The 21,748-nt window shown below is 47.4% G+C and overlaps 1 protein-coding gene across 4 annotated transcripts in view; it reads right to left on the bottom strand.

The window, feature by feature from the left end:
* The window catches only part of TENM2 (teneurin transmembrane protein 2), a 1,175,656-nt gene that overhangs the window by 163,872 nt on the left and 990,036 nt on the right, over positions 1-21,748 (bottom strand). The gene's annotated exons all lie outside the window — the stretch shown is intronic.

Genomic DNA, 21,748 nt, shown 5'->3' with positions numbered 1-21,748 from the left:
AGAGCAAACACAAAATACACGTGACCTACCATCACCATCACCATTATCACCGTCATTTCATTCAGTTATTGCAAAACCCCTATCAGATCGGTACTTACTTTACGGAGAAGAAAACCGAGCCTCTGAGAAGTCAAGCAGCACATCAAAAGTCACACGGTGACAAAGTGGAGAGGCAAAAATGTGAACCTAGGTCTGTTCAGGTAAGATGCCCACGCCCTCAGAACGGCCTGGCTTCTGTGCTGACGAATCAGCAATTAAATACAAAACTGTTTCAGTGGAAACCAGGCTCAGAGCTAGAAGCCGTCAGCGAGAGACGGAGTGCTGGGCGAAGACCACCAGGAATGGGGTGGGGGAAACAGGAGAGAAAATATGCCCCAAGGGGGCCTGTCCTGGGGAATATTAAAATCCTGCGGCTGGCAAGTGGGAGCCATGGAAGATCCTTGAGCAGTGACTGACATGATGGAAGGAAGGTTCTAAGAAATTCATTTGCAGGCAGCATGTGAGATGTTCCAGAGGAGGGAAGGAAGACAAGTGAAAAGACCAGTTAGCAAGAGATTGCAGAAACCCAAGCGTGAGGGGACAGGGGTCTTGGTTAGGACAGTAAAAGAGAAAAGCAGACAACTTTGCAGGGATGTTTCTAGGGAAAAGAGGACAGGGCTTGACCATGGGCTGAACAGAGAGGATGAAGGAAAAGGCAAAGAGGATGCCAACATTTCTTACTTGACCAGAAAATCATAAGACCCCCAGTAGAAAAGGGCTCATCTTGTGAACTCTCAAAATCATTGCAGAGGATAAGTCTCAGGATTGTGGAGTGCAGAATTGGATTCTGCTTTTATTTAAAATGTTGATATTGTCTTCATCATGGATATTTTAGATTAAATATTAAATATTGCATGAAATATTAAAAAAAAATCATTGCATCGGAACGTCATTTGCACTGTGACTTCCAGAGAACATTCCAAGTGTAGCTCTTTAGCAGATAAAAACCGCCACTGTGGGATTATGCTCTCTCTCACCACTTTCCCCGCCACAAAAAGGTTTTTATAGGTTCCTAACATCATCTCTAACCCTTTTTTGCGAACTTCGTAAGAATGAAGCTCCAGGAGTCTACTAATGTGACTTCTCCATCAGCAGAATTGCCGGTTTTTCCCGTCTGAAATGTGATAATTGAAAACAAAAGAGTCTGTAATCTTAGGTACAAAGGTTTTTGCTGTCAGACAGACCTGGGTTTGAATTCTGACCCTGCCATTTGCTGTTGCCTGAAGTTAGGTGAATCTCTTGCCCTCTTCCTGGTCTGCACGCGCGGGGATAATGACACCCACCTTTCGGGGATGGTGTAAGAATGACACGAGGTAATGCTTAGGGCAGAGCCTGGAAGATAATACTCATTTTATTAAGTACCTTGTGACTCTGAGGCACTTATTTGCAAATCATAAGGATTATAGGGGAGAAGCACATGGTTTTACTTTTTACACTTGGGAGGCTGGAGGGGCTGGTTGCTTAGAAAATAGAAATGAACTCTCTCTCTCAGGAAACGAATGTTCGTATTTAGCTTCCCTCTATCCTGAAACCCACTGGTCGCAGCTGTCTTTATGGGATAAAATAAATGATTGGAAGTGATATGACAAACTGATGTTGCTTTCAAAGACCTTTGTAACCAAAGACTTTGTTCCTTAGCAACTTCGTAAATGCCCAACTACCCAGACCTGTGTCTTCAAATTGCTGCCAGCCAGAGGGATGAGCGTAACTTCCTTGGTGCCCAGGTGAGGAGGACAGACTTCATTCGGGGTCCAGGCTATCACCCCCATGAGGAAAACTTCAGGAAAGGTGATTACTTGCATGGGGCCATTGCTCATTATTAATTTGGGCATCAGTCATCTCTGGCTGAACTGGCTGACCAGCCAAGGGGCACAGAAATGGCTTAGGACAAGCGGCCGTGCTCGCTGGCCAACCAAATTACTCTGGGAGAAAGCATGTGTCAGAGGAGAGAGAGGACAGCTATTTTGGCTGGCTCCTCAGAGTCCCTCCACAGAAGCGTGGAGGGCTGCTTCCATTTAAGGAAGACTCTGTGAGCCAGGGGCACCGGGACATGCAGGTGTGGTACCATACGGTGTCTGATGTATCCCAACCCTGTATCTCTTTAAGTGTCCTTTATTTTCTTCAAAGCACCCATCGCCCTCTAAAATGATACAATCTGTTTTTATGTCTACTGTCAGTCTACTCAGAGGAACAGAAACTCCAAGAGGGCAGGGATTTCATTTACCTGCTAGAGTGGTTAAGAGTGAGGGATTCAGAGCTTAAGACCGCCTGGATAAGACAGAGTCCAAGCTCTTCCCCGTGCTTGCTGTGACACTTGCACAAGCTATTTAAATGCTCCGTGCCTCAGTCTCCTTATCTTTAAAATGGGCATAATAATAAGATCAAAACATAATAATAATTAAGCAAAACACTGTTGTAAGGATTAAATGAGTCAAACCATGAAAAGGGCTCGGAATAGTGAGTACTCTGTATTTGGGAAGCATGCCGTAAACGTTTCTGCTACCATGACTTTAATTCACTGCTGCATCCAACTCATCTTGAGCAGATTCTGATCAATACATGTTTGTGAAATATCAAACGATAAAATACTGAATTGGTAAACGAATTCCACTGAAAAGAAACTAAGTTGGAACGTACTCGAGGCTTTGTCTCCGATAACAATCACTTGCCCTCCCTTGTCTTCTAATGTGCTTTCTCGCATAGGAGAGAAACGGGGAGAGCTGGGGAGAGTTACAGGCAGCCAGCCTCCGTCATGCACACCCAGCACAGAACTTGCACATGATGGGACACCGTGGCCCGGTGTTTGTGCATTCATGTCCATCATCAAGATTTGAGAGCTGACTTTAGACGGCCATTGTGACCTCCCCTTTCCAGTTCTCAGTGGGATGATGTCCCATGTGTGTTTTCTTCTTCTGGACTTTCTTGGCTCCTTCTCTTGTCTTCCTCCCTCTTCCCCCTTTGACATCGTTCCTGAGTAACCACTGTGCCAGAGGTTGCTGGTCATTGTCTACATCAGGGTCTTGCTCCTTTCCAGCTTCCTTGCCACTGGGTGGGAGCTTGTGATGGTGGTCTGGTCAATGCGACATAAGGTGTGGGATGTACTTTGACTCACAGATTCTGGCATAAAATGGTGCCATCTCCTACGTGCTCTCTTGCCATGCCTACCTGCCTCTGGAGAGAGGCGGGGTACTCTTACAGCCCAAGATGGTGGAGCCACAAGACAGGAGTGGGCCCTAAATGAGCGCTTGGAGGAAAGCCTGAAGTGGCGATGCAAGCAAGCGATGAACACTTAATAAATTAGACCACTGAGAGCCGCGTAGTGGTTACCAGAGGGGAATGGGGCTGCGGGGAGGTTAAAATGGGTGAAACGGGGTCAAGAGTATGGTGATGGTTAGAAACAAAACCTTTGGTGATGGGCACGCTGTAGTGTGTACAGAAGTTGAAATACAATGCTGTACACATGAAAAAAAAAAAAAAAGTCAAGCCACTGAAATGTTGATGCCTTCAAGGTTTTTCTCCCTAATCCTTCTCTTTTTCCCTCGTTGACTCCCCAAGATGGCAGTAAGTTCTAGCATGCTTTCCATTTCTTAAGGGTGGCAGAAGTAAGTCGCCCAGGGCAGCATCTCTCGTTGGTCAAGTCCCAGCCTATTAGGCGGAGGGTGTCCATCGGTCCCGGCTTGCCCAGGAGCGTCCTAGTTTATAGCTCTTGCCCCTCCTTTCACCCACAAAAGTGCTCCAGTTTGGACTGTGTGGTTCCCCTGCCCATAGGTTAACACACACCAAGCAGCATCACTCAGGGCTGCTGCCACTTGCGGAGGCTTGGAGGCTAGGAATACGAGGTGGATCAGCGAGCCAAATGCAGAGGCTGCTCTCCGGCGCAGGGAGAGCAGGCGCGTGGGAAAGAGCTGCCCTGCGAGGAGGCCATCTGGTTGGGCAGCACCTCGGCTCTCCAGGAATCCCAGACGGCGGTCTGGCCAGCGTGCCTGGCAGCCCTGCTCACGCTAGGAGGAGGCCACTATCCAGAAACTCAGGCGCTGGCCAGCGCTGCTTTCTTGTGCCCCAGCACTGGGGGTTGACAGCTCGGGCTTAGTACCAGGGACATCTGTCTCCTCCCTTCCAGGACCCCGTCACGATCAGCCCCACATACAGGGCTGCCCAGGGGACCGTGCTGGGCTCGGCTGACAAAGAAGGTTGCTTCATAGCACGTTCTCTCTGATAGATCTGCAGAAGCCCTGGAAGAGGGTTAGAAGGCACGTGACCCAGTTCCAACAGGGAGAGGTACACGCTCACGGGGGACCTGTGGGAGGAAGTCTGCCTCCCAAGACAGCTGGTCTCTCCGGACTCGGCAATGAGGCCGCCCAGAGGGCGACAGCACCAGAACCTCAAGTAAACACCCCCTCCTTCCCAAGGTCTCTCTCTTCCCCTTGACCTTTGAGAAACAGCCCACGCTGGCATGCAGTGTGAGGGCTGCGCCTGAGTCATCAGTCACACCCCGAAGTGGCCTGAAAATGCAACTTTTACGAGCACTCGAGAGGCAGAGAAATAAACCACCGCAAATATCTGACTGATCCAATTATAAATCTCCCCCACTTCTTGGCAAAGACCAGGGAGGAATGGTAATTAAGATAACTTCGTGGGCTTCCCGCGGAGCTGGAGGAGAGAGCAGAGGGGGCTGCACCGCTGGGGGGTGGGGGTGGGGGCTGTCACTTTCCCAGGAGGGAGCGTGTCCACAGGCAGGGAGCACGCAGCTGGGAGATGCTTCTGGAAGCCACGCCGATACACACCTGCCAAGGAGGGCAAGGTTAAAGACAGACGCGTTGCCCTTCGGGAGGCTGGGCAAGGGGAAGGGCGTAGATAACTTTGGACCGTCTGCTCGCGGAGGGTCCGCGTGGACGAGCGAAGCAGCGAACGCTGACATTCCCCACGGAGAGCCCGCCGCTCCTGGCTCTGCGCTGGCAGCGTCCCCAAGCCTCCCGACGCCTGATGTCGATTCTGCCTCAGAGGGCAGGGCACGCACAGCAGTTGGCAGGATTGCAGGGAGGCAGCATTTGTGAGTGAGGGCTGCTTGAAGCCACATGACCACGGAGTCTCCTGTGGCATCCAGTGGCGGTGGTGGGTCACTCCTGGGGGCCTGAGCATCTCTTTCTGCCCCCAGCCAGGCCTGTGGCAGAGTGCGTCTGGCTGATCCCTCATTAAAGCTCCACACAGCCTCTCTTCTCTCCTTCAAAGGGCTGAGAGCTCGGTAAGCACGGGAGGATGAGAGCACAGGTGGGTGATGCTCCGGGGGCTGCCTTCCCTCTGCATGGGCCCGCCTGTCTTTTTCAGTTCCTACATCCAGTGTCCAAGTCACTTAACCAGGTGCCGACTGGCCCAGTGTGGGCGCTGTGGCCATTTGTCTACCAGCCATGAGAATGAGCCCCTAAGCTTGCAGACGGGAAACAGCACCTGTATTTGCAGACTGTAACCACCACTGTGCCAGGTTCCACAGGTGAGAACCAAGCAGCCCCAAGGTAGAGAAGAACCAAACACAGTTCCTTACAACATTAGGAGTGGGGGAGAATACATTTGCACAGGTACAATTATTACTAGTCTTTTCAATGGAGGTACTAGGGATTGAACCCAGGACCTCGTGCATGCTAAGCATGCGCTCTACCACTGAGCTATGCCCACCACTCCTACACAGCTACAATTCTTGATTCTTCCATCAAATGTCCTCTTGCAGCCGTGGAAAGTGTCATCATCAAAAATAAGAAGTACATATTTTTTTGTTTTCCCTAGGCACTTGCTATGTGCCAGGCATGAAGGCAAAAGCTTATGTGTGTTATCACATTTCATCCTCCCCTAAACCCTATTCTCATCCCCACTTCGCAGGAGAGAACAAAGGCTGCTAGAAAAATTAAGCAACATACCCAGGGCCACTGGCTGTGGCTGGTGGCCAAGCGAGGACTTGAACTTGGATTTGTATGAGTCTTAACTGTGGGAGGTTGCCTGAATTTTCTCAAGAACCTGGCGGTAGCTGCCAGTGTATCTGGTGGCTGGCTTGGTTTGTAAGTCGCCTTGGGATGCTTACAGTGAGCTGAGAAGGGGTTAGGAAGGCAGAGCCCAGCAGTGCTAGGGTCAGGCTTGAGCAGAAGCAGGTTGGGCATCTGAGGACAGGGAGATGTCTTACTGGAGAAGATGCAAAAAGATGCCAAGAAAGATCTGGATGGCTTGGCGGGGTGTTGGCTGTCCCTGGCCCATAATCTCCTTTTACCCACCTCCAAACTTATCTCTCCTTGTGTTCCATTCACACTGCTCTTCTTGCCGTTCCTGGAACATGCCAAGCGCATTCCAGCCTCAGGGCCTTTGCACAAGCTAGTCCCTCTGCCTGGTCTGCTCTTCCTCCGGATCTGACAGCTGTCTGCTTCTTGCCGACTGACCATGCCTACCTGAAACATCATGACCCGAGAAAGGGCGTCCCTAACCGCCCCCATCCTAGCACACCTCTAACACTTCTTCCTTTCTGTCCTCAGCAAAAACTCATCACTCTTCCAAAAAAACCTTGTCACTTATCTACTAACTTACAGTCCAACTCGCCAACTTCTTAAGACTGGGAGCCCTTACGATAACACTAAATGGACTACAATCTTTAAAAAATTGTGCATTACTATGTTGTACGCCTGAAACTTACATAACACTGTAAATCAAGTACACTTCAAGTAAACAAACAAACAAACAAATAAATGTTAACCAGCTCTGAACCCAGAGAAAAACTAAACTTAAAAAATAGAGTGGGTGGCTTGTCTGTTTTTCTCAACACGGCATCCCAGCGCCTAGAGCAGCATACGACACGTAGTAGGTCCTCAGTAAAGATCTCGAGTGAATGAATGAAAAGAAAACTTTTAGGCCCAAAGGAAACAATGCCCAGAGTGAAGTGCACACCAACGCAGTTGAGCTCTGCGATACAACTACTGGAAAGACACACAACTCTTTAGGAAAAGTTCTTCGGAAATTTTAGTCAACGCTACGCAGTTTTCCTGATTTTTGATTGCTAGCTGCTCAGATGATGCGACGAGGTAACACTGAATGAGGCCAGGCCCTGTTGGAAGTGATTAGCATGTACTGTCTGATTGGATGCTTATATTAGCTTTTCTGACCACGAGTCATTATCCCCACTTTGCGTAGGAGGAAACTGAGGCCCAGAAAGGTTACAGAACTTACTGGAATTGTTAAGTGGTAGGACTGGGATTTGCACCCAAGCAGCCAGCTTCAGAGCGTGCGCCCCAAATCCGCCACATTCCAGGCCCCTCCGTACGCCAGACACATAGGAGCCAGAGCTTGGAGTTGCTTGGCCTCGCCCATGGGGGGAGGTCCAGGTTTTATTCACCCGGCTTTGGGAAGAAGAACCTACACTCTGGGTCAGGGCAGGAGGGCCTCTGATGACAGACAGGGCCCCTGACGTAGCCGGCAGGCCTGCAACAGAGCCATACTCAGGACACAGCTTGCTGCGGGTTTGGGACCCCGTTTCTTCCCTCCCGTGAGGCTGTGGCGGTAATACAAAGGCCGGGGTGCCTGTGGTTCGGGGGGTACCCTGCCCACGTGTGATCAGACGGAACTGTGTTACTCATCTCATGGGTGTAAAACTGTCCTCTGACAAACTTCTTAGAGTAGAAAGTAAGAAACCAAGGAGCTTGGGTGCGAGCGGGACTTTCCCAGAAAAGATGAAGCAAGACTTTTTGATCACTGGAAAAAGGGAGGGAGCTAGAGGGAGGCCAAGGGAGGGGAGGGGAGAGCAGCATGATGTTGGGGACCACCCAGGCCATGGCGTGGCCCTTTCCTGTGACTCCCAAATCCAAGGGAAAAAAGGGAGAAAACGAAAGGCAACTGTTAAGAGGCTTCATGTGACCAAATTTCCTATGGAAACCAGCAAAGAGAGAGTGAGCAGCATTCCGGGACATCACGGGGAGGAGGGCGGGGTGACAGGGTGCAGACACACTGAGCAGTGAGCAGGGAGCCCCGGCCAACAGCCGGCTTCACTTGGAAGGCCTAAAGGTCTCTAGATGGGGTTCAGAGGGAAGAAAGATCGGACGCACAGCTCGAAAGCCTGTGTCTTGTCCAGGCCTTCTGTTACAGGGGGAAAGAATGTAAGACTATTGGTCCAAGCAACAAATATTAAGCCCTTACTGTGTGCCTGGCCCTGCTCTGGGGATACAGCCATGAATCCTATGGGTGAGGTTCCTCCTGCCTTCCAGGGACTGACATTGCTAGCAGGGAACAGAATGTCAGGAGTGATGAGGGCTCTGAATAAAAATGAGAGCAAACCCAAGACAACCCAAATGTCCATCAGCAAGTGAATGGACAAGAGAGTACCTCCATCCAACTGCAAGTCTACTCAGTAAAAAAAGCAATGAGTCACTGACACTCACAACAACATGCATGAATCTCTCTGATGTTATGCCGAGTGAGAGGCGGGACACGAATGAGCACAGGATACCCTGTTTATGAGACCCTAGGGAGGACACATTTGGCCTCTAGGGAAGAACACAGACCAGCAGGGGGCTGGGATGAGGCTGGCATGGGGCTGGCATGGGGCCCATGGGAGCTTTTGAGGGGTGGCCACGTTTTAGACCATGAATTTTCACATCTTAGGAATTAAACTGTACACGTAAAATGTGTGCACTGGGTGGCTTGAGAACTAAATCAAGCTGACGTAAGCTAAATAAAGCAGAGTCCGGGGATAAAGTATAAAGGACCGTCTAGTTTTAGATGCCCTGGTCAGGAAAGGGCTCACGGCAAGCTCACTGCAAGTTTGGGCAGAGGCCCGACAGAAGCCAGGAAGGAGCCACTTGAAAATCAGGGAGGAATGCTCCAGAAAGAGGGACCAGCCAGGGCAAAAGCTACCAGACGGAACGAGCTTGGAGTGACTGGTGGAGAGCGCGCGGGCCAGCGCGGCGGAGTCAGGGAGTGAGGGAGAGGTCGCTGGCCGGCCGGCCGGCCCGCAGAGGGAGCCAGCGGCCGCGGTGACCGGCTGCCCGCCAGGGACCAGCCCTGCTGTGATGTGGGGGACGCAGCAGGGGGCCCCACTGTCTCTGACCCCGGAGAGCTGGCATTCTAGAACGACTTCCGATTTTCCCTCCAGTGTGATGGGAGGCCAGCGGAAGGTTTGCAGAGACGAATGCTGTGACGAACGGTGCTAAAGATGAGACTGGACCCTTTTTCGTTTTAAGAGGAGAGCTTCTCATCTGCTGTGTTCATGGCGTGCCTGGTTCCTGTGAGGGCCCTCTGGGCTTGGCAGTGGCTCTGCTGGTTTGCTGGATGAAGATAAGCAGATCATGGGTCCTGCCAAACTCCCCTGGCCCTCTCATCAAGCCTAAATTTGTGGTTCTCACATTTCAAAGGAGTACGTTTTGAACATCTGGTATGGGATGAGGGCAATGTAGGGGGAGTGAAAGGATCAGTGGTTACTGGTCAAGAGTCAGCGAGCACTGTCACTCCCAGTACAGTGAGCGCGCCAGCACCCCTCCTTCTCAGAGCTGTTTCAGAGAAAGATTCCCACGAGAAACAGGGAGACAGGCCAGGACGAGGCAGAGACAAGGCATTCCCTGGTGGGCGGCACTTCCTGGGAATTCTTGGAGGGGCCTTAATGCCAGTATCCACAAGCCACATGAGGGCCAGCTCTGCCTTGTTCACTGCTGTAGCTCTATGACACATGGCACATGGTAGTTGCTCAATTAAATGTTGGTGGAGTCCAAGGTTCCAGCCCACCTCTGGCAGAATGATGTATCCATCAAGGGTCTCCTGGGGAGACTGTTAACCCTCTCACATGCAATTTTTAAACACACACACACACACACGTATATAAAATTTCTTTTCCATTACGGGTCATTGCAAGAAATTTAATATAGTTCCCTGTTGTTTATCTATTTTATATATAGCAATGTATATCTGTTAACCCTCTATTCCTAATCTATCCTTCCCTCCCTACCTTTCCTCTCTGATAATCATGGTTGGTTTTCTAAAATTCTTGTGTGTGCATGTGTGCGTGTGTGAGTGTGGCAGTCATTAGGTTTACTTATTTATTTTACCGGAGGTACAGGGGATTGAACCCAGGACCTTGTGCATGCTAGGCACCCACTCTACCACTGAGCTATCCCCTTCCCGGGGCTCATATGCAGTTTTTGAGAACAGGCAGAAACAGTTGAACACCCTAAGTCCTGATCTCCTATTTTCGAGACTTTCCCTCAGTACAGAGAAGCGTGCGTGCCCAGTTTCAAGGGAAATTCATAGCTTCGTGGTGTCGACCACTTTTTCCTTTCATTTCACGTGTGTTCCTAGCGGGCGCTGTGTACACAGCTGTAAATCTGCAAGAACTCAGCACAGGGTCACAGCCGCTAAACCTCCGAGGGGCAGCCCTCCTCAGTCACTCCTGGCCTTGTAAGAGCCGGTTCTGAAAGGAAAAGCTATGTCCTCGTTGGTGAGTGATGGCTAAAGAAAAGCACATTTTCTAAAAAAGAGGGCCACCTTTATAAGAAGCTTTAACACAGCCGCACAACAAGGGGGATCTTCTCTGCCCTCTGCAGGGACGATCTTCCCCTCTTTCTTTTATCGGCTTAACTCGTCTTCCAAGAGTCAGCTCGGGTAGCAGCTCCCTCAGGAAGCTGCCCCCAAACCCTGCACAGATTAGAACTGGTGGCCTGTTTTATGCTTTCACACCTCCAGTACCCAACTCTTTAGGAAATGATCATAGCTAACATTTGATCCGTTTACTGTGCAAGGGACAGGAACCAATTCCATAGATGATACACGGTGTTGACTTCAAAAAATGTACACCAGGACAGTGCTTGCAGGACACCTGCCGTCTACCCCTCTCCCAGCTCGCAGAGAGCGGTGCTTGGACTGGACACAGCTGGACACACTGGACGCTGCGTCCCAGGAGAGGCTCTTCGATCCCCTGCCACCTCACATATTTATAAAAGGATTGACAGGAGACAGGAATCACTTGGCCAAGACGGAAGACCCTGATCTTTGCAATCCGGATTAGAGTCTTGAAGACGACCAGTGAAAACTCAGTTTGTATACCAGCCCTGGTTTCTGCCAGAGGCCTTGCCACCTTCCCTGCAGAGACCTCCGGTTGCTAGGTTACCTGCGAGTGAGCGGCAAGGGCCGTGGACCAGCCAGACTGATTGATTCATCTCCACGGGGTGCTCACTATTTCCCAGGCATTATCTCATTTATTCTCACAACAAGCTGATGAGGTCTGGTCCTCATCTTTTGCATGGGGAAACCGAGTCTAGAGAGTCCTGTGCACAAACCTCCAGCTACTACAGAGCAGAGATGAGATTCACACCCAGGCCAGGCTGATTCTAGCACATCAGTGCTCATCTTCCACCCGGGACTGCATCTCACAACTCTCCTGACGCGATGCTGCCACCGCGGCTTAACTTGTCAGGTCCCTGTCTTTTTAAAATGCCTTTCATCTCTGTATCCCCAGTACAGACACTCAGTGAATGTTTGTCGAGCGCACGAATGGACTGATTTCACATTTCGTCTTCCAACAAGGTGATGCCCTCACCACGCTGCCTTTTGATTCAGCCCAGGGGAAGGGTGGAAGGCACTGCTCTGAAGACCAAGTCAGCCACAGTGTTGGGGTCAGGGTCAGTAAGACTGATGAACATCTCAATGCGATTCCATGAGGCACCAAAACTCTACCACGAGGTCAGAAGAATAGAGGTTTTTCCCTCTCAGTGCCTGGCCAGTGTGACTTCTTATTTCCTGTACATTCCCCTCCAATTGTCTTTAGCCAGTGGTTTATCAAAAATGCCACATCTGGCTCCTTGCCCTCCCAAGATCAATAGGAGGGTCTTATGTGGGCTGCTTGTGAAAATAAATCAAATATATCACGGAGGAGAGGGAGTAAGCTGGGAACGTGCCCAGTCTCAGAACAACTTCCCAAGCACCACAGAGGACCAGAATCACGGGCTGGGGGCTTTTCCCAGAGCCTGGCCTGAGCCTTTCGCCAGGCAGCACTGTGACCTTGGCCAAGGGACCTGGACCCTCTGAGTCTCCACTCTCTGATCCCCAAGAGGAGGTTAGTAAGATTTCCTACCTCTGAGGGTGACTGTGAGCCCGGCCCAGCTCTCAGAAGGCACTGGATCAGTGTCAGCTATCCTTACGGCTACTGTGACCGTTACAGAAGTTTGACATATTGTAACTCCTTCGTGCTGCGCAATTCTGCTCTTAAGAATTCGTCATAAGGGAATTATTAAAAAATAAATGAGCATAAACCAGCAAGGATGTTTACTGCAGAATGACTACAATGTTGAAGAAGGGAGCTTGGTTAAAGAATTTTAATCTATAGAATGAATTATTTTGAGGCATTTAAAATGACTTTGTGGAAGACTATTCAGATTTAGAAAGATGTTCCCTACGTATTACTATGCAAAGAATCAGGGTAAAAATGGTACATATGGTATGACCCTCTATTTGTAAAAATGATTATGTAAACAGAAAATAGACTAAAACAGACTCAAAATGTTAATGTTTTCTCTTTTTTCCTATCATCATCGTATATTGCTTTTACAATGAGAAAACCACAAATACAAGTTATCTTTTAATAAAGTAAATGAAATTTGTTTTGTTTTGTCTGCGGGCTTGTCGCGTTTCCATTACGGATGCTTTGATAAACAGGATAATGATAGCTTATACCGTTTCTTTGTGCCGGCACAGTTTTAAGTGCCTTATACAGATTACCTCGTTTACATCTCCTAACAATGCTATGAATGCATAATATTACTCTCTCCATTTTACAGATGAAGTAACCAAGGCACAGAGAGGCTGAGGGACTTGCCCAAGCTCACACAGCGTGGAAAAACTGGAGGCTGAAATTTAAGATCAGGCCATGGGGACTGGCCGACGTACACCATTATGCCCATGTTTACCTATGTCTGGACCAGCTGCATAGGCATGACACAGAATGTTTATTTAAACTTTACTTTTATTTCTGTATTTATAGGTTTTAAAATTTTATTTTATTTATTTTGGGAAGGTAATTTGGTTTGTCTGTTTGTTTGTTTGTTTAAATGGTGATACTGGGGATTGAACCCAGGACCTCATACAGGCAAAACACACATTCTATCACTGAGCTATATCCTTCCCACTAAAAACTGTATTTGTATTTAAATACCCACACCATCTTGGCATAACAATGGGATCTAGTTATCTGAGGATATTTGGAGTTAATAAAAGGCCACTTAAAAGGAATGTCCTTAACAAATGGGAAAATGATTGATGAGGAATTTATCTTGAAAAATAAAACTGTAATTAGATTATCAGAGAAATGCAAATCAAAACTACAATGAGGTGTCACCTCACACCAGTCAGAATGTCCATCATTCAAAAGTCCACAAATGACAAATGCTAGAGAGACTGTGGAGAAAGTGGAACCCTCCTACACTGCTGGTGGGAATGCAGTTTGGTGCAGCCACTGTGGAAAACAGTATGGAGATTCCTCAAAAGACTAGGAATAGACTTACTGTATGACCCAGGAATCCCGCTCCTGGGCATATGTCCAGAAGGAACCCTGCTTCAAAATGACACCTGCACTCCAATGTTCATAGCAGCACTATTTACAATAGCTAAGACATGGAGACAGCCTAAATGTCCATCAACAAATGACTGGATAAAGAAGACGTGGAATATTTATACAATGGAATACTACTCAGCCATAAAAACTGACAACATAACGCCATTTGCAGCAACATGGATGCTCCTGCAGAATGTCATTCTAAGTGAAGTAAGCCGGAAAGAGAAAGAAAAATACCATATGAGATCGCTCATATGTGGAATCTAAACAAACAAACAAACAAACAAAACATAAATACAAAACAGAAACAGACTCACAGACAGAATACAAACTTGTGGTTGCCAAGGGGGCGGGGGGTGGGAAGGGACAGACTGGGATTTCAAAATGTAGAATAGATAAACAAGATTATACTGTATAGCACAGGGAAATATATACAGGATCTTGTGGTAGCTCACAGAGAAAAAAAATGTGACAATGAATTATATATGTTCATGTATAACTGAGAAGTTGTGCTGTACACTGGAATTTGACACAACATTGTGAAATGATTATAAATCAACAAAAAATGTTAAAAAATAAAGTAAGTAAAAATAAATAAATTAAAAGAAGAAAAAGAAAACTGTAATTAGGAAAGTTTTTCTTTTTTTAAATCCTGTATTAGGAATATTCAGGTTATATGTGCAACTCCACTTTAATTGTTAGGTTGAACCCTGAGCTTCCATACACGTACAAACACGTGACACGACACATTTCATTGTCTCTCAGCTTCATCGATTGCAAAGTGCCTCCTGTTTTCAGAGATGTCAAAAGAGGAACACTGCGTGCATCTCAGAATCGATGAAATACACAGGAACAGCGCAGCACCACTGTCATCTGACTGAGGCAGCACAATCCAAAGGGACATTTCTGTCAACATACTGCTTATCAGATTCTCAAGGACCTCTCTTTACGTTATTATAATCACCCTCTTGGAAGTGTTGATCCTGGCACCTTCCTTTTTACCTCTCTCTGCCCCAGGATTTAACTGCGCTCCCTCAGCCAGCCCCACATTTACCAAGGCTTCCACCTGGCTCTTCGAAGCAGACCTCCAGAATCACTTCCATTGACTTACTGAACTTCTCGTTTGGGGCTTGAGCCATAATTTCATTCTGTCAACGATCATGTTTACCTTGCGCCGCAGATGCTCCTGGAAATGACAGCCCACGGACAGGAGAAAAGGGACGTGTCTGACCGCTATGTCCAGGGCGTGCTTTGTGACCCTCAACTCTGACTCAGTTATTTCTTGTGTAAAATGGGGCTGCCCCTAATAGTGCCTATTTCACGGGGTGGTTGTGAAGATAAAATAATTCACGTGAAACAGTCCTTGGCACAGTGTAGCCCTCAAAGATTGCTGACTATTATTATTAAAACTATTATTAAATGGGGGAGGGACCTTTGACTGGAGAGTGTTTTTATAAGGCATCAGATGATCAGTGGTTATTTTTGTCTTATAACAACTTTTGCTTCCCTACAAAACATCCCTACTCAGAGGGGCTTCAATTCACATTTTAAAAGCTGTTAATTTTTGTGCAGCTCTTGCAATAAAGCTTTTCCTAATATCTCTTGCCATGGATTTAAACTTCTGTTACTCTGTCGTTTATTAGGAAGCTTTAAGATCTGCAGTGGGCTTTCTTTGAACCCATCTGATGTGTGCCTGCTCAGATAAAGCTGTATAAAGCAACTGCACTGGTGATCTGTTCAACCAAATGCCAGGCAGAGCAGAGGTATGATCGGTGTCAGGAAGTGAAAGCAGGAATGCAATTTCACGCGAACATGTAGCTGCACCCCAGTGTTCACAGCAGCATTATTTACAACTGCCAAGACATGGGAGCAACCCACGTGTCGAGCAATAGATGAATGAATAAAGAAGATGTGGTGTATATACATATGATGGAATATTACTCAGCCATAAAAAAGAATGAAACGTTGCCCTTTGCAGCAACGTTTTTATTTATTTTTTAAATAAAGAGAGTCTCACAGCTTTTTTTAAGTTTGGGGTACAACCTCTTTACTTTTGTATCTAAGGCAAGGGATGAGAGTAGTTAGATGTTTTAAGTGATTTAACCTTGAAACGATTATTTTCTATCGCTCCTCTTTCAAGCTGTGGATCAATTTAATTGAAGACTAGCCAGGGCCTGTAAGGCAACCGATGAAAGAAAATCCAGGTGCTATTTGCAACTCCGTATGTATATTCATTGGGATGTTTCTCGGAACCGTGCAAACAAAACAAAGTACAGAAATAAGTTGACTCCTGAGAGAGATGCGAGATTAGAGTCATCATCTCTAATCTCTCAATGCTTGTTTTACTCAAAACTGACTCAAGCCTGTTACAGATTCACTTTTCTTGGAAAGAGAGAGATTACTGAAATTAAGAAAAGCGTAGAGAATATGGTGACGAATTACCCATATTTCAACCACTCAAATGAATATATGTTAACACTGTGTCATATTTATTTTCAGTCTTTGTAAGTGGGCATGCGTGTGTGTGTGAGTGTGAGTGTGTGTGTGTGTGTGTGTGTGTGTGTGTGTGTTGGAGATGGCAAGGGACCCGCCTTACCCTTAATACTTTATTATGGATACAAACAAGTACTTTTTAGATCTATTCTCAGTATCGCTCTCCTCACCTATTCCTACAGGTGACCAACCTTGTGAGTTTAGTTTCTCTCTCTGTGTCTCTATTAATATATGTATAGCTACACACACACACGTACGTACAATAAACACATGTATACAGAGGTTAAAACATTACAATAATAAATATGGATTTGAATTACAGACCATGCTTATGCTAATAAAGCTGCCACGCTGATCTGTGTTATATATGGGGTTCTACAGAAGATTTCACTTGAAGATAAAGGTCTTTGCCTAGAAAATTTGCACACCCTTGAATCACAGCACCTCTGAGACTCTGCTCAGTCAAAACATGTGATTCAGTGCTGCCCCCTCTTACACATCCCTGCCTTCTCTGCTTCCGACTTTCTCCCCGAGTTCTGAGTATTCAGTCATCGCCCTTTCTGAAAAGCATCCAAAGTGCCCTCCCCGTGTACCCGCCGCAGTAGCAGGTCCCTTGTAAAATTCAAGCATCTCCTGAGATTCCTCCTGCTCCGTGGCTGCCGAGGAGGGCACCCGCTGATCTAAGTAGCAGTTTCCGTTCCTGTCAGGAGGCTTCCCGATAATCACAAGGGGTCTCTCAAGAAAGACCTTTCACAAAGCATATTTAGTCCGATACAGAAGAAACCAAGGTTCTCTTGGCTTCACAGAAACTTTCTCCACACCTCAAGCTCTTTCAGAGAGGAAGGGTCTGGAAAACATGCCTGTAAACATATGCTTCCCTCCAAACTGAAATTAAATTGCTACATGACTTGTTTTGCAAGCTGACAGCCAAACCCTGGTATCCTCTCCCCAATAAGCCCCCAGGGCGCAGCTCCTCCTGCGGAGGAGAGGTGAGGGCCAGGGAGGGCCCTTCTGTCTGGGTAACGGGCGCTGGACGGTGGCACGGCGACAGAACCAGGGCGGCTCAGAACACACGGGTGTCCCGGTGTCCCGGGGATCCAGTCAGCTCTGCCTCTAGTGGAAGCCGTGTGCAGTGCATTTACTTGGGCAAGAGGGATGGGGACGAGGAAAGAGTGAGTTCATTTTCAAGTAAGGCTCTGACCTGGAAAGGGCTAAACCGAGCGGGCAAAAGCTAACACCACTCATCTCCATCTATAAATTTGCTTTTAAAAAATGTCATTTAGGGGAATTCTGCCGATGAGAACAAATAGGAATGTTTGCTCAGCTCATCTGATCTGGGTCTGGGCATGCTCCACCTGCTGTATTCGCATTGATGTGGTGCGATCGTGGGGCAATTCGTGGTGTCTTAAACAGCTCCCTCCTGCCGCTCAGTGTGTTTAATGTGTGGATGGGTTTGCTTCCTATCCTGCAGACACATCTCAGGGTAAAGCACTCGGGTTTGACAGCATCTGCTTCCATCTTAGCGTCATTTCATCCCCGCTACCTCCCTGTAATCAACCCGCTGGAGCCGTGAGCCCACCCTACGCTTCCCAGTTGCCTCTGGAAGCCACTGGGCTCACGGCTCCATCAGTCTGAGTGATGAAATAGGCGTTTTTAATATTTGCTAAACAGGATTGTGGAGAAGGTGAAGTCCCGGCAGGGCTTCCAAGCGCTAACTGCGTCCTGTTGTCTCCGGTTAATCATGTACCTAATTTGCCGATTATTGACTTGTTCTCACACAGGATTTTACTTGGCTTGACAGACCAGCCGCAATCAGCGATGAACTGTCAGGCAGACGTGCTCACTTGCCTTCACCACCCAGGAGCCTCCCTTGTAGCTACAGCTTCTGAGATTTCCTTTGATGCCTAGCACGGCAGCCGGCTCAGATGATCACTGGTATTTTTAACGTCTTGTCTCTTTCCTTTCCAGAACTGGGGTCACGCAAACCCGACAGGGTCTGTAGGACTTCGGATACTTGGCAAGACGGGCTAGGCTACCTTCCACTATCCCCGTGAGAACCCACGTGGGTGTACAGCAAAGTGATTCAGTTACACATACCTCTATATCCATACTCTTTTTATACCTGAAATGTAAGTCAACTATCCCTTAATAAAAAAATGAATAAATAAAAAAGAAACCTAACAGAGAAAAAAACCCCCCAAACCCCAAAACAAACAAGAAAAGAATTCGAGCTGGTAGTTTGAGAATGGTTTAGATTGACTCTTTCTGTTTTGTCTTTTTTTAGCATAGTTCTTAAAAAATGCAATGCAGAGTATAAAAATGCTCCATTGAAAAGACAATCTAATATCTCCCTTTCAAATTCACAAGGATTAGACAATAGTATCTAGTTTCTGCAAGAGTTCAAGCAGAGAAAATGGGCACTTCCATTCTATTGCTGGTGGGTAGGAGCGTAGGGAGGGTAACTGGTATCAACTTTCAAAAGGACCATTTGGCAATTTGTATAAAATCCTTACAGGGTTACTTTCAGGGTAAAAATTAAGGGTGGACACAAAGACTAGCCACGAGGACAGGTGCCCAAACATTTGTTATAAGCCAGAAGAGCCTCTCACCGGTATTTCATTGGTATGTCAGGCGTTTCTTCACCCACAGGGGCATCAGAGGACCATACTTCCTGCTCACGGAAGTCAGGATATGACTCGCTTTGTCCACATGAGAAGGGCTTAAAGGATCTGTAACACCTCCAAGCAGAAGTTTTTGGGGGACTGGTGCATAATTCACCATCTTCTCCTTCCTTTGCTTGGGGTACTAGTCATGGAGGTTCCACAGCTCTGTGCCCTTGAATGAGGCTGACACTGAGCAAAGTCCAGTGTCACCTGAAACGAACACGTGAAGCAGGGGTTCCCAACCTCAGTGTCTTTGACATTTGGGGCTGGATAACTCTTTGTTGTGGGGGCGCTCCTGTGCGTGTTTACCAGCATTCCCAGCTGCCACTCCCAGTCAGTGGCAACCTCTTTCCAGGGTGACACCCAAAAATATTTCCAGGCATTGCTAAATGTCTCTGGGGTGGGGGCAGAACTGCCCCTGGTTGAGAAACACAGATACAGACCATAAACAAGAAACAGCCTCTGTTGTTTTAAGCCACCCAGATTCTGAGTGTTTCTGTCTTATTTTTTTTTAAACTGCTACTGATAGTTTTTTTTTAACAGCAAAAACACTATCTAAATATTTAGCAAAAGGGGACTGCTTCCAACTATGGGTGTTTTTACTTCCTTCTGTTTTTCTGTGCTTTTACAAATTTTCTGCAACGAAAACAGTTTGTCTTTTGATAAGAAGAAAAAACTAGAAAATTAATTTTGCTTTAAAATTCTATATTTACATCACTGCTTATCTACAGTCTTTGCTAGGGCCCCACAGGATTTCCAAGTACAGTGAAACACTTGTGCACCATAGCTTTATAATGTGCTTCTGTTTGCAGAGTGTTTTCCCGTCCTCTTTTTGTTGTGGTGGTGGTGGGATTACAGCAACACTGTGAGGCAGGGGAAACTGGGGCTAAGAGAGGTGAAGGTGTGTGTCCCAGGGTCCCTGGCTAATACGGAGCAAAGCCTCCATCCTCAGTTTTCCCTCTAATTTCAGGACGTTCTCCCCTATGCCGCGCTGCCTCTGTATCTCTGTAGAAAGCCACTTTCAAGAAGTCATCTGGGAGAGACTCTGATTCTTGGGATATTTAAACAGGTAAGAAAGGATTCTCCTCTGTATCTAATATCCTTGGACAAGGATACTAAACCATGCAGATACTTGGTCAGAGCATAATACTCAATAAAATTTAAGCACAGGCATTTTATGCAATGCAGCCAATGGAATTTCGTGTTCTCCCCGCTCCCCACTTCTTTCTTTTTCTTTCTTTTCAGCTCAGATGAGTCACCTTGGCTAGACTGCCAATCCCCACAGAACTTATGTTCCTTGATAGGATATGCCGATAGAAATGAGAAATTCTATAATGGTTTGAGACGTGAGTTAGTCACCTGTCCCTGCGAGGAGCTAAGCGCTGTCTCCTCCAGGAAATGTAAGCTCATCAAATGGACACGAACGCTCGTAAGGACAGCCAACGGACGGGAGACCGTGTAGGAGCTGTTTTTCCCTCCCTTTCTTTTTGAAAGAAGCGCCCCTATACTGTATCTGTCAACTGCACTGCGTCTCGCTTATGTGACCCTCCAACACACAGCAAACTCCCAGACTGGCAGCTGGACTGAAACCCTCAGCGCGCGGCAGCCCCTATGCCTTTTCATTTCCCTCCCCTTGACACGTGACGCGGCCGTCCCTGGAGTGGAGCTGTTTTGAGAGGACGATCGCTAGAACAATCACCGGCTTGGCAGGAGATGGACAGTGTGGGAGAGCCACAAAAGAAGGAGAGACATTGTCACTGAGGGTGTGCATCCTGAATGCCACAGCAGCAGGGACGCTGGGTGGTTTCCACCTGCTGCCCACCATCCCTCAGTTTCAGAGCGTTACCACCTCGACTGGCCGTTGATTGTTGGCCCTCCTATGATCCGCATTGCTCAGAGCATTCAAGTGAAGGGGGGGTCACCGTGCTTTGGAACAATGTCAGGAAGGAACGCTTTTCTCCAGCAAAGCTCCTGGCATCCAACTGGCCCAGAGGAAAGTTACGCTTGGCTGCGCCCAGAGGTACGTTCTTACTTCCTCGAATGATGCCAACAAGCAGATTTCAGTGCTGTCAGCCCTTCATTATGTGTCAGTAGAAACAGTGGCGCCTGAAGGCCGGGGAGACCACCTAACAACGTGCGCAACTTCCCAGACCAGCACAAGTTACAGAAACGTGTCAGGGACTCCTCTGAGCTGAAGTCCTCTCTTTCTCTTGATAAGAATCTCTTGGAAAAGCAGGTGGGGTTTTTATATCGGGAGTTCTGCTTCGTCAGGGGCTAACTCGTCTCTGGATAATCAGCACCTAGACCAGTCAATGCTTATCTATATGGATGAATGGGGGACTTACACAGTATGGGCTGTGTATGTAATACACACCCACACAGCCCGCCCTGCTCAAAAAAGAAGTAGTCCTTTTAGTCCCTTAGATCGGTCACTCCCGGCTGCAAGGATGGGACTGCAAATGAATTTCCTCTGGGGAGTCAACACTGGTCAATTGCTGGTGGCTGCCTTGAGGGTTCTCTTGGAGGTACCTGTGCACTGAGTCTAGTGAGCAAAAAGTGCGGTCATCGATTAGCAATGTCTGCATGAGCTAAAGACAAAGAAATGGTGGCCTGACTGCTTTGCATTCGCTAATGGGTTTAAAGCTTTAAATTCTTCCAATTGAATTTTCTAGATGAATACCTTTCCAGCACTTTTTAAAGTCAGCTTGGACTGGATGAAATGGGTGGTTAAGGGTATTTTTCCCTCCACTGGTGTATTTTCCTCATGTATTTCTTTATATACTTGCTGGATTTGAAAGCAAATGAGGCGGGAAAACACTACTTGGTTTTCCTTAGGATGTAAAGTTCTTCCTGGAAAAGAAACCAAGCTAGTATATTTGCTGTGTGGTGCGACCATCACAGCGATCTAATTTCAGAGCATTTAAACCACCCCTAAAAGAACCGCATGCCTATTAGCAGGCAGCCCCATTTCCCTCCTTTTCACCCTTGGCAA

The sequence above is a fragment of the Camelus dromedarius genome, chromosome 27, assembly GCF_036321535.1.
Source record: "Camelus dromedarius isolate mCamDro1 chromosome 27, mCamDro1.pat, whole genome shotgun sequence".
Lineage (NCBI taxonomy): Eukaryota > Metazoa > Chordata > Mammalia > Artiodactyla > Camelidae > Camelus > Camelus dromedarius.
This window is presented reverse-complemented; position numbering and strand designations above follow the sequence as displayed.